This window comes from Castor canadensis, chromosome 3 (assembly GCF_047511655.1).
Source record: "Castor canadensis chromosome 3, mCasCan1.hap1v2, whole genome shotgun sequence".
Lineage (NCBI taxonomy): Eukaryota > Metazoa > Chordata > Mammalia > Rodentia > Castoridae > Castor > Castor canadensis.
The window spans coordinates 95433043-95447057 of NC_133388.1; the positions used below are offsets into that span (position 1 = coordinate 95433043).

Genomic DNA, 14015 nt, shown 5'->3' on the forward strand with positions numbered 1-14015 from the left:
GTATACAATCATGAAATTAACTAGCGCAGACAACAGAGAAAGAATTTTGGAGGCTGTAAGAGAGAAAAAACAAATGCCTTATAAATGTAAACCCATCAAAATAACAGCAACCTTAAAATCTCAACAGAAAACTTAAAAGCAAGAAGAGCATGGAGAGAGGTATTTCAGCACTGAAAGAAACTAATTTCAGTCTGGATATTCTACCCAGAAAAACTACCATTCAAAATTGATGGAGCAATAAAAGTCTTCCACAATAAACAGAAACTAAAACATGACCACCAGGATAGTGGATTCTACATGGAATTATGCACACAGAAGATGAAAGAAAACAAAACCATGAGGACACAAATATCCAGACAAAGAAGCCACAAATACAAGCAATTAAAATGGTGACATGCACATTGATAGAAAAGACCATTTTCTCAAAATTTATCCTTCTTTACTTCATATTCTTTTCTTCAAACTCCCTTAACATAAATTTACTTTCTATCTCATCTGTGCTTAACAACAGCTGGAGTGACACAGGAATACGTTCAGCTAGAGCAGTTTCTATGACCCAAATTTTTAATCCTTGTATATAGAGAATAATACAGCACCCAATTAAGGTGAGAGCTCCATATACAACAATAAGGGATGTTAGAATTGAGTCCATTACTCCCTTCCATTTTCCAAACACTAATCCAACCAGCTAGTAAAGGGGTTATTTATTCCTGATCTTTTGGTTGGTTCATTTGATAGGGCTCTCCAGCCTGGAGATCCTTGGTTATAGTTCCATCTGTGACTGTATTGTTGGGGATGTATGTACAACATTCACATCCAATAGTACACACATTCCCCTTTCTATGCTAGAATCATGTTCAGAGCCATTCAGTTTTCCCATGCCATTTTACTAACTGACCTGTCACTCCTTTTAATGCATCTCAAATGTAGTTCATAAACCGCTCTTGTTTACACCAGATGTAATCAATCCAGTCCACATTCTTATTGATCATATACCACCTAAACAATGCTGATTCAAAGCCTGCAGCTATTTGATTTCTTGCTTTGAATTCATCAAGAACTCCTCGTGGGACCCCAATGGCATCTATATAATTGTGAGAGTTGAATGACCCATAAAGGGAAGTAAGACATCGTTTCTGTTTCCTCTTAGAGAGGTTTTGGGGCTTTGAAATGCCAAGGTGAAAGGGAAAGTCAATTGGACTAAAGTACAAGCCCCACTCCGTTTGACTGGAAGAATCTAAAGTAAAGGTCCATCTCAATACTACCTGATGTGTGCCCTGGCAACAGCTCGAGATGCTTTACTGGCTACCTCTTCAAAGGATCAGCCTTCACTGCACCCTGATACATTTCCCAGAACTCCAATTTCTCGTCCGACCTAGAAAGGCAGGAGGTGTAGTTAGAGTTTCAAAGTTTGGGTTTGACTTACTGAGGTGACTTTAGCCTTTCAGATTCATTAACCAAGGGCAACAGTGGTGACAAGGTTATGCAAGACCTATTGCTACATGGATGTCCTATCTTGGAAGAGGGAAACCATATATGCCAATGCATGTAATATGGAATTTCACAGTAAGATTGGAAATTCAGTTCAGTAGGGAGAAAGACATCACACAATATACATTTTCACTAAAAATCCAAGTAGTGAAAAAGCAGATCTTTGTTTAATGACAAATTAGTGAAGAGTTGATAATTCCTGTATAACATAAAACTCAAACGTATAAAATTTTTCATTAAATTATAAAATAACCCTGGGAAAAGAAAGGAAAAAACACCACTAAATTACAAACAGCCAAGATAGATGAAGCACAGCAAATATTTCACATCTCCCAGGACTTTAAGAAGCATTTGATGCTCCTGTAAGCTTTGAAATCTTTCACTTTTCAGGTAAAAAACATTCAGTAATGTAACCCTTTTAATGAATTGCATTATACTGCACATTAGAAATAGTGATAACACTATGGGTCTTTGTACAGTAGGTTTTTTTGGTTAGAGGAGGGGTTCGGCGTATTGGGGCTTGAATTCACGGTTTTTGCACTTGCTAGGCAGGTCACTTGAGCTATACCTCCAGCACTTTACTCTCTGGTTATTCTTGAAATATGATCTTGCGTGTTTTGCCCAGTCAGGCTTGGACACGATCTTCCTATTTTTATGCTTCTCATTGTCACTGGGAAAGGCAGGCACACACTGCCATGCCAAGTTTAACTTTTTTTTTGGATAAAAAGTTAAATTTCTGAGGAAATAACTTTTTGGAATTAATTTCAACAAAATTGTTAATAATACCTTTCCCCACAAAGACACATGGCAAAGTTATCTGAATAACCAAGATTGTATAATGTGAACTATTAATAAAAGAAAACCAGCATTCAGAGAATTTACATGTGTTATTTTAAATAAACACCTTGAAAAAAGATTAAAACTATTATCTTTTGTAAACTTATATCTGTCAGGATCTTTTGTAAACTTATATCTATCAGAATACAGGTTAATGTATTCTGGACAAAGGCATAAGAAGTGCCTGAAATCCTGAAAAGTGCCAGCTCCTGCAGCACAGGGATAATGGTTCATCTGGGTCCATTTCTCTTCACAGAATTTGACAGTGGCTCCAAGGTGCTTATAAAATGCACATTGCTAGATGGGAAGAAAAGAGAAAAGTCTCTTCATGAAACCTTGAAAAGGAACATTCAAATGTAGTTTGGAAGGGTGAGACATGTATCTTAGCAGTAAAACAATTTGAACCTACAAATAAAGAAATAGGTAAAACTACTGAAAAACCTATGGGACTAATGTCAGTGCTTTGTCTATCACTAAATCAAACTGGCAAGTTAGTATTTCATTTTCTTTTACTTACCTTGTCAAAAACGTAAAATAGAGGCTTATTTAAAAATATTTAGTAATATGCCTATTTTTTTAAGTTGAACATTTAAAAATACTTGGTAATGTAGTTATTACTTAAGTTGAACATTATTTTAAAAGCTTTAAAATATTCTCAAAAATGATAATAGGAATATATTATTAAGACCTATAAATAAGTTAACAACAGAAATACACAAACATGCTAACAAGCACACATACACACACACTCAAGGCACTCACACACATATTCACTAACACATTCCCACACACTCTCACACATATATACACACATTCATACACACTGACACACAGGGTTTTATTGTGTGTCAATTAAACCAAGTGTATTATGCCACCCAGAGCATGATCAACTCTGAAGAGTGTCATCTTAGTTGGTACACTTATGGAAACATTTCACTACATGCATAATACCCATTAGAGTGTGCTGATTTAAATCTGTGTAATTCAAAATAACTCTAAAACTTCAAATCACTTATTTATTCTCCTAAATACAATATGAAATGTCAGTTTGTCTTACGTGTAACTAAAGTTTATATAATGAGTAAATACATATGATTACATTTTTAAACATAAAATAATTTTGACTGTAGTTGAAATAATACTACGAAAAAAGGTAAAAAGTAAGATAATGTAGTCTCACTGTATGAAATTACTTAAGGTTTTGCCTAAAGTAGCTATATTGGCTTTTCGTTGCCAGGAAAGTTAGAAAAATCCCTTATAACATTGCTAAGACACAGGTAAAAGCTAAAAAGCAGTTAGGTGAGCAAGAAGTGACATAAAGATGATTGAATAAAACATAGAAATTTCACAGTAAGATTGGAAATTCGATTTCATGCTATTCCATGGGTTCTTTTGTTCCTGAAACCTGCCATTCTCCCGAGAGGTGGTAACAATTTCACTTTCTAGAGAATCCTGAGCAGTCCTCGGCTGTAGCATGTATGTGCCCGTGTATTCCTCAGATGAAAGTGAAGGAATTTGTGTGTCGAGAGGAAGTGAATTCATGTGGTCACGTTAAGGCTCCTGGCAGTCAGTGTGTGCGTTTGCGTGTTTTGTTGAAGTTGGGAACACAGAAGCCTGGAAAAGAACCCCTGGTTCTCACTGTGTGACATTTGGCATCTTCTGCCATCTGATGGAAGATGTAGTTCTGAGAAGGAAGTTGTCCCATCCAAGGTGTAGGGAGCTTTCCTGGCTGATTTAACTGTAAAGGGCTTGAGGTGTTTTTGTACTCACCACGTGAAAGCCTTCCAATCCTCCAAACTGTGGGTTCCAGATTGGGAGACTTTGGAACATGAGAGAAATGTCATGCCACTTCAAGCTTGAATGAGCTGAGGAGGGAACATGGAGCAGAAAAGGAATCCCCAATTCAGAAGCTCTTGCCAGGAAACTGCCAAAAAGTGACTGGAGACTGGAGGGGGAGGGGCCGTAGAGGCAGTGCTTAAGTGGTCTGACCAATCATGAAAGACTTGGCTGTGCGGTCACAGTGGGATCCTAGCCCCTGGAACATGGAGAGTGGTGAGACAGCTCCTGCCTGGCCTGTTGTTGTAGCAACCCAGCCAGCCAAGCAGGAAGAAACTGGAGGTAGGTGGCCCTGTCTTGGGTGGAAGACTTCTGTTTTAATTGGGCCCTGGGGATCCTGGGCACAGATGGCAGGGTCACACGGGTGACCTGGGCACATCAGGGTTGGGTGGTTCTGTTCTTCACAGCTAGCCTAAGCGCCTATGCCACAGAGCTTTTAGTGTCCACAGGCCTCTGTGTCATTTGGGCATGGAACTCGCCATGCAGAACAGGCTGCCTGGACCTCGCTGTGGTGCACAGGCAGCCTTGGTTTCTGCTTCTAATCCTGACCACATGATGTCAGGGTGTGGTTCCAGTGGACTGGCTAGGGAGGAAAAGGTTACACGGAGGCACGGCACGGGCACCTGTTGATCTGACATAATTTCTTCTCCTGTCTGCAGGGTCCACTAAACCACGGGCAGTGAAGGTTTGAAGAAATTAACTTCATTCACCAGTGTTTCCGGGGATTCCTATGTACGGGTTCTGCTGAAAAGTACTTTCCACAGATGAATGCCCAGAAATTCACTTACCCCAAAATAGTTAATATTCATTTATCACAGCCATTCTGTGGGTGTGTTTGTGTGTGGCAGCTCATGTGTGGTTTTATATATTTCCTGGATCAGTGTCCAATAGTTACTCTGTTCCAAATAATGCCAGTCAGGCATTCTTCATGGAAGTCAGTAATTTTGGATTCTCCGCACTATTCCGCACTATTCTCTGCTATTCCGTAGATCAACTGTAATCGATCGGCTGAGAAGGAAATAGTCAGCGTTCATTGAATATGGCCCGTGTATATTAGGCTATCGTGATGCATGTATGTCCGTGCATCATCGGCCCGCCAAAACTGATTTCAATTCAAGTGATGGATTCAGGCCTTGACTCTAGATTAGGCTTTAGTTGTTCATTGACATGCAAGTGGTAGTATGTCTTCCTTCCAAGTACTTTGGTGGAACTGGTTCGCTTTGCATGTTTTTCTAAGTTTGATCCTTTCTTAAGAGCCAAAAGTGTCCCCTCATTAGCTTAATGCTGGGATTTCTGGTATTGCAGGTAAGATTCAACATGCCTTGATACAGGCAGTGTTCCTGGATGTGTGTGTGAGTGTGTGTGCGTGTGTGCCTGTCTGTCTGTCTTTTTGTTTATGTGTCTGTTTTTCTGTCTGTGTTTAATATTTGTAGTATCTTCATGTATTAATTTCTTGGCTTTTTCTCAAACCTTCTCATACTCCCACCTGTTTCACACTCATTGAGTATATCTGCTGCATAGGCCAGCAGAAGTCTCCTTGAATCAAAATCTATCATTAATATGGTGGCAGTAGATGGAATGAAAAAAGCTGTGTGATGTTAAATGACTTCCTGTCTTGCTACCATTGTAATTAACTCCATAGAATGGAAGAAATTCACATACAAGATAACAATTAGTATATCACTAATTTCAGTGTATGTGAATGTTTTTTGGATATTTGAAGGCCAAATCCGGTTGGGTTGTACCTTTTGCCTGTGAGCCTGGGCTTCAGCAGCCTTGGCGGGTTCTCCCACCTTGGTGGCTTTCCTGGCTTTCTCAGGGGTGCAGGGGTACCCTAGGCATCCTTCACAGCTCTCAGCGTGCTTTGCTCTTCTTTGGCCTTCTCTTTTATCGTCTGTCCTCATTTACAAAGGGTCCGAAGAAGAAATGAAGAAAATGAGGGGCCTTTAGTTCTTGGGAACATCTCGTGTACAGATGAGCGATACATGTGTACACGTGTCTTTTTGCTTTGGGCATTTGGTGGGAGGGCGGAGGTAGGCAAGAAATGGGGGTTGAGATCCAGGCCTGGCGTGTTCCTGCTAAGCGCCCCGTGAGTTGAGCTGCGCCCCTAGCCCTCTCTGGTTTTGGTTATTGGTGCCTCTAGAGCTTCATTTCTTTCCTTACCTATTGGTTGATTTCCTTCTCTGTTGACGTTTTCCTTTTTCCCTAACTTGGGGATAGGTTCTCCCCATTTGGGCCTGGGCAGGCAGGGACACGGATCTTCCTTCTGTCACCTTGGTGCATCCTGCTTCACTGTGGTGGTAACAGGTGCCTGATGCCCAGTGCCACTTGTGTGGGTTGAGATGAAGGGAGGCCAGAGTTTGCCCTGGCTGTCCTTGAACTCTGAAGCTCCCTCTCCCTGAGGGATGTGATATCTGTTTTCACAGGGTCACTGAGCTTGCCAGCAGCCTTGAGCCCCTGGACAGGACTTGTCTGGTCGGTTGGTCATTGGCTGGTTGCTTTGGTTGGTTGTTTGGAGGTAGAGTTTTGCCCTGTAGCTCAGGTTGCCCTGGTACTTGGGATACCCCTACCCCAGTCTCCAAGGGCAGGCATTTCAAGTGTGCCTGGACCCTGCCCTGAGGGTTCCTTTGTGGTTTTTTTGCACTTCTTATGTTCCTTGGGGGGTAGTTTGTGAAGTTGTGTGTATCAGGGTAGATGCTTTGTACAGGGCGGGTTCCTTGGGACAACCTCAATGAACCTTGTGTGGCACACCGGTCATTTCGCCTCCTTCCTGGCTGGCCCCACATCCTCTGACTCCCTTTCCTGGGTCCCCTTCCCGGCCAGACATGACCCGAAGCAAGTGCAAGAGGCTTCTCTTTTCTGTCTCTTGGAAACCTAGAGTCCCCCTCCTCCATATACCCAACCCAACCCTCACCTCCTGCATTCACCCTCCCCACTCCCACGGGTATCCCACCACACATACACTGTACTGATTGCATGGTATCCTCTCTTGCCTCTTTCAGCTTTGTAGGGGAGGCTCCCAAGGGCTTTCTCGGTGTGTGCCCCTGCGAGTTCACCTCACCTTGGTCTGTTCACCTCCTTCCCTTGCTCTCCCTTACCCTTTGTCCTCCCACCCCCCCCCGTTTTGCAGCAGCTTTCCATACCTACCCTAGGCTCCACTACCCGCACTAGGTGTTTAAATTTTGCCAAGTCCTTGATGCTCTCTCCTTCTTTTTTCCTCTGCCTCCCTCCCAGACTTCCATACAGGGTCCATGGGTGTTCTTTTTCCTTATGTGGCTTCACTCCCTTAAGTGTAGTGTATTGTGTTCAGAGGCCTCTGGCTCTTCATGGAAGATTTGGTTAGGCAGTGCAGGTGCAGAAGCCAAGGATGCAGTGAAGATCCTCCCCCATCCCCACAGCATGCAAGAGAGAGAGAGAGTGGCAGGCACCCTTTCAGGCTTCCCTTCACTCAACCAGGGGTCGTGGGGGCCCAGGAGAGCTGTAGAGTAGGAACCCCTTGGTGTAGGAGGCTGCAAGCAAATCTGGTGAACTATTAGGTTTTCCTGACTCTGCCCTGCAAGAAAGGATGACTTTGGGATGTTTGAGAGCCCAGGGAAGAAGGAGGACAGGACACACTGGGTGATTTTGCTTTGAGTGCATTTTATTGGGAAACATCCTGGTGATGTGTTTTGTCCAGGAGGGATCTGGTTTCCTTCCAGGATAGCAGGGCGCTGGGGTAGCTTAGGGAGGGCTGGAGTGCAGTGCGGAGTAGTACCCTGGTAGGGAGAGGCTTTTGAAGTTTCCAGGGGTGCATGCTCAGAACTGTGGAGGATGATGGGAGGCCTAATTATGGGGGGTTGAGGGCTCAGCTGGGGCAGGCATGGCTGCAGGGGTAGGGGTGGGGTGCGCCATTATTGGCCCTGGCACCCAGAGAAGCTCTGTGCAGTGCTGTCACTGTGCCCTGAGGAGCCAGAGCCTGGGAGGAGGACTTGCCCTCTCCTGTGCTTGCTTCCCTGAGGTGGGCCAGCCTGACCTGGGCTGGGCTGGGCTGTCAGGTGCCCTGCTGGGAGCTGCAGGAGGGGCTGCCAGAGGAGGGAGTGGGTGGAGGTGTTGGGAGTGTGTGCCTGCCTTTCGGGGAGGGGTGGGGGAGATGCCCAGTGGGAGGTGGGGGGAGGGCCTTGGGCTGTCCCTGTGGCAGCCTCCCAGGACTGGTGGTCTCAGGTGTTGATTTTCCCACTTTGGAGAGAGGAAAAAAATAGAAAGGAAACCATTTCCCATTGACACAGGAACACAGCTGCGCTCCTGTGTCTGGGACTCTTTTTGCTTTAAAAAGCTTACTTAAAGGTTGGTTGTTGTGGATTTGGTTTGCCTATACATTGGCAACCTCTTGTTGGATGAGCAAGATCTCCTACCACTGCTACAATGAACCTAAGATTTTCTTTCAGGTTTGTGAGACCTCAGTGTTTTAGAATCTTTCATCAGTATGCCATCTTGGCTCCTCCTCTTAGCATTTCACAACTTCTTGAATGTGCAGGTCACTTGTTTGTAATAAGCTATTAAAAACATTCATTAATAAGAAGAGAAAAATATTAACATGTACAAGAAAGCATTCGCTTAATAAGATATATTGTCCTACTAGCAAGACATAGGATGTTTTTGGTGTCTTTTCTATATGAAAAACTATGTATTATTCAACACCTACACAAGACATCCTTGAACCTTTGTTCCATATCCTAAGAAAGTTTTAAGCTTCTCCAAGATTTTCTGTGTTGTAATGACTTAATTTATTAAAACACTCACATTTCTCCCAAATTAACTGGAATGCAAAATTCATATTCTCCTATTTCTGGCGGATAGCCACTCCATATGTGTATGATTTCTAGAGAGAGAGCATAGATGGTAATAAGGAAGTCACTCCACTGCTTCCATGGCTGATACCACGTGGCTACTGTTCCTCCCTCTCTTTCATTCTGTCTCCAGAGATAAAAATGTGTCCCCTTTTCTCCCTGTAGGGCTTAATTTCCATCTCAACTGTTTGTCAAGACACTAAAGAAGTATGAACTTTCTCAAGTTCACTAGTGAATTTTGATGAATAAAAATTTGCAAATAATTTTTTAAAAAAGAACACTAGCAACTGTTTTAATTTAAATAAATCTACTAATCTTTCATGTTGTAATTGTGCCCTAGGAAGCACAGTTTATGAACTGCTATATCTCTGCTTATTCAGCATTCTCATTACTTTGGGGCATTATCTTTTTCTGAGGAGGGGCCAGTACTTGCATTTGAACTCATGGCTTTCTGCTTGCTTGGCAGGTGCTGTATCACTTGAGCCACACCCCAGATCCTTTTTCAGGCCTTATCTTAAAAATGTCATTCTATAGTAGAAAATGAGCTTGGCAAGGTCTCTGTTGTTTCCTTTTCTGTTTTTTTACCATTTTTATTTTGATATAATTTGAAATTCACAGAAAACTTACAAGATTAGTACAAGAAGCTTCTATATACACTTTCCCATGATCTTGACATGATTTTCTTTTGTCCCATTTGTTTTATTATTTCCTCCCTGTCTGTCCTCTTGCTCTCTCTGCTACCCCTCCCCATTTCACTCATTTTATCTTATAGAATGTTCTTCATGAATTGATTCAAGCCAGACCCTTTTGACAAGAGCACCATAGATGTTCATGGTGAGACTTTATTTGGTTTTCCAAACAACAGCCAGTTCTCAATTTTTAATTCTCCAATACTACCTTGGGGCAGAGAGTTGGTTCTGACACTTAACTACCTAGAGTCACAGCAAAATCTCGATGTTAAGGGCTCAGTTCCACAAAACTGCTGTATATTCACACACCAGCCCCACTTTGGATCCCCAGGTGACCTGCATTTCTTCCATACCAACTACAGCTTAAAGGTTCCCATGACCCTCTCAGTTTCAGTAATTTTGTATTCTGACTCACTATTCAGGAAACAACTATACTTGCAGTTACCCCTCAGAGACAAACAAATGGAAGAGAGCACAAGACAAAAAGCTTTCTAATCCTGTTCAACACACTACCATTCTAACACACCCATATATCACCAACACAGAAGTTCCACTCACCTTATTTTCCGAGTTTTTATTGTGCTTTCATTATGTGTGATTGATTAAATCATTGGCCATTGGTGACTGAATTCAGTTTTCAACTCCTCTTCCTCCCCAGAAGTTGGAGGTGGATTTGAAAGTTCTAAATCTATAATTACATGGTTGGTTTTTCTATTGCCAACCCCCATCTTGAAGCATTGTAAGTTTCTCCACCTGCCCTGCACACCAATAAATCCTTTCATCAGCATAAAATCAGCTATGCTTGGAAATATCAAAATGTACTATTGATGCCTAGGAAATACTATCAGTTTTAAGAGGTTTGTGGGAGGAAGTAGGACAAAGACCAAATGCATTTTTAAGTATCCATAGCCCTTAGTGTATCTTACCAGGAGGCACATGGTATAGTTTCTCTTAGTACTGATGATGTGAAATTTGGTAGGTTGATTTCAGTGGTGTTAGTTTTAGCATGTATTGCTACTCTGCCATATCCTGGGCATTTTTAAGCTGGCATCCCAGTGTATGGAAGAGCTTTGATTTATTGATTAATTGATTTTTTAATTTAATCTATTGCTATCTTTATTTTTTCTAATGCTCAAATCACATCAGATTTGCTGATTCCTATGTCATTTTGATATGAATTTGTCACCTTTTGTGTGTTTGTCACTTTTTGACTTAACACAGTATTTATGAGGCTTGTCTTATACTTTTCCTGCCTTGACCATAGGATCATTCTTATTTCCAAGGAGCCCTGGTTATTTCAGTGAAGGCAATGGGAGTTAGAAACCGTGATGGCAGCACTAGATGTGCTTGTGGCTTCTGATTTGTGCTGATTGCTGTTGGTATATCAGTAGACTGAACGAGGAAATAATGAATAAATACACATTCACACCTATATTTTATTTAATTCTGTGTCTATTTACTGATATCTCTAATTTGATTCCAACACCTCAAGATGCACTATTTTTGTACTTCTTTTCTATATTTTATATTGCATTATCCAAAAGCAAAAATTAAACTTCCTTATGTGATAGATGTTTAATACTCCTGTTCTCCAAACAACTGCCTAGCTCTTTTACCTGGTATCATTCCCTACATTCTGTAAAACTTCCCTTAGTACTTCTACTTCATGTAGAAGTGTTTTGTTCATCTGAAAATGCCTTTATTTTGCCACTATGTTGAGTGTATTTTTATGGCATAGGCAATTCTCAGAGACACAGGAACACAAGCACACACACACATACGTGCGCACGCACACGCATGCAAACAAAAGCCCAGGAACCCTGCCTGTATTCAAGGCATGATGAATCAAACCTGCCATAGCTGAAATCCTGGCTTTAAGCTAATGAGGGGACACTTTCAGCTCTCAAGAAAGGAACAAGCTTAGAAAAACATGCGAAGTGACACCAAAGTTCATGCGAAAAAGACATACTACCACCTTCAGGCCAATGAACAACTAAAGCCTAATCTAGAGTCAGTCAAGGCCTCAATCCATCACTTGAATTCCAATCAATTTTGGAGGGCCGAAGATGCACGGAAACACATGCATCACGATAGCCTGATATACACGGGCCATATTCAATGAACGCTGACTGTTTCCTCCTCAGACAATTGATTACACTTGATCTAGGAATAGCATTGCGGAGAACAACCCAAAGTTACTGACTTTCATGAAGCTTGCCTGACTGGCATTATTTGAAGCAGAGTATCTAAAGGACACTGATCCAGGAAATATGTCAGAACACATGCGGCCCCACTCATAAACACACCCACAGGGTGGCTGTGATAAATGAACATTAACTATTTTCAGGTAAGTGAATTTCTGGGCTTTCATTTGTGAAAAGTACCTTTCAGCAGAACCTGTACTTAGGAATCCCCGGAAATACTAGTGAATGAAGTTAATTTCTTCAAACCTTCACAGCCCGTGGTTTAGAGGGCCCTGCAGACAAGAAAAGAAATTACATCAGATCAACAGGTACCTGTGCTGTGCCTCCAGGAAACATTTTCTTCTCTAGCCAGGCCACTGGAACCGTACCCTGGCATCACGTGGTCAGGATTAGAGGCAGAAACCAAGGCTGCCTACGCACCACAGCGAGGTCCAGGCAGCCTGTTCTGCTTGGTGAGTTCCATGGACAAATGACACAGAGGCCTGTGGACACTAAAAGCTCTGTGCCATGGGAGCTTAGGCTAGCTGTGAAAGACGGATAACAACAGTAGCAGCAATAGCAATTCAGGATGGGATCAAGTAAGCAAAACTCTATATCCGAGGCCTGCCCCCACACCACTGACCAGGACATGGTGAAGCTCTGCTAACCATATGGCAAAATAGTCTCGACAAAGGCAACTTTAGAGAAGGCAGCAAACAAATGCAAAGGCTATCCTGCAGCAGATCAGAAAGGTGTGTGAGCCCTGCAGAACAGTGGGGTTCAAGCTCAAATGGCAAAGCAGCAGGAACAAGGTCCTACAAACCTGTGTATTTCTAATTTGTTACTGTCCATGGAAGAGCAAGAATTTGAAAGTGTGCTCGAACTGTTTGGGCAGTTATTTCTACAAGGACACTATGTGATTCCAGCAGCACAAGTCATGGTGTTGGCTTTGCCAGGATTGAAAAATGCAAAGCTGTAATCAGTCACTTTAATGAAAAATTCAGTAAGACCCCACCAAGATTTTCTGCTCCTACAAAAACTTTATTGTGCAAATTTACAGATGGAGGACAGAAGAGACAGAATTTAAACAAATACATCCTTAATGGAAGACCATGGCATAGAGAAGGAAAGGCTGGACTGACGCTCACTACTGACCCACCTACAGCTGCTATACGGAATGGTCTAATCCTTTACTATACAGTATTGCTACAAACCGAATGACCACTCACACTTCTCATACATCCTATATTGCATCTTCTGTATCTGCCTACCAGGTGCAGAGTCCTTCTTAGGTGTAGCCTCAACCACATATCCTATAGCACCCTGGTGCCATCTTATCTCCCTTGGTGATGATGCACGGATGACACGCGCAGGAATTTCAGATGCTCAGGGTTCTTGAGCCTGCTCTGAGAATGAAAGCACAGGCAGACTCCAACAGCAGAGGTTGGAAAGATTTTATGTGTAGAGAATTTAGTTGGAGAAAAGTGAAGAGAAATACTGCATATTGGAGAATGCAGGGAGACCCCGGACACTGGTGATCCCGTGGGCCAGGGTGGGGAGTGGGGTTTTATAGCCTATTTGCATTGCCTGAGGGTGGAGATGCCTTTCAGATGCAAACAGGCATTTCTTAGGGAGGAGAAGTGTCTCCTTGACCACTTATCGCCCTTTTGGGACTTCCCGCAGTCTGTCCTTCAGTCCTTCAGTGAGAACACACCATGTCACTGCAGCCTGTGTCTATATTCAGCCCCCTGGCCCAGCAGATGAGTCATCTTTCACTAAGAAGAATTGGAAAATACATGCCTGCAATGTCAGCCATGCAGGATGCCTATTTGCTACAGTACGCACATGCAGATGACAGCAGTTCCTGTTGAGGAAGAAAGTGGTCAGCAGCAGTTGTCTACAGAGATGTCTAATGACACGTGTCCATATATCTTTCAACCTAATAAGTAACTGTGAGGTGTACAGAAGGGTGTTTTTACATGAAGAAGGGTGTAAAGGATGAACAATCATGGATTTTTCTCATCAATTGTATGTTTTAAGAAATTATTGACAATTTTTTACGGGATCTTGAAAATGTTATTTATAATGAAATCACTTAAAACTGTTTTTGCTATAAGTTCTATAAGGTACATAAAATCCTTAAATTTATCTAT

At 42.3% G+C, this 14015-nt stretch overlaps 1 pseudogene; it reads left to right on the plus strand.

Moving 5' to 3' along the window:
• The first annotated feature begins 4322 nt into the window (after window positions 1-4322).
• On the plus strand, window positions 4323-13733 carry LOC141421425 (RNA-binding motif, single-stranded-interacting protein 1-like; annotated as a pseudogene).
• Window positions 13734-14015: the final 282 nt, after the last annotated feature.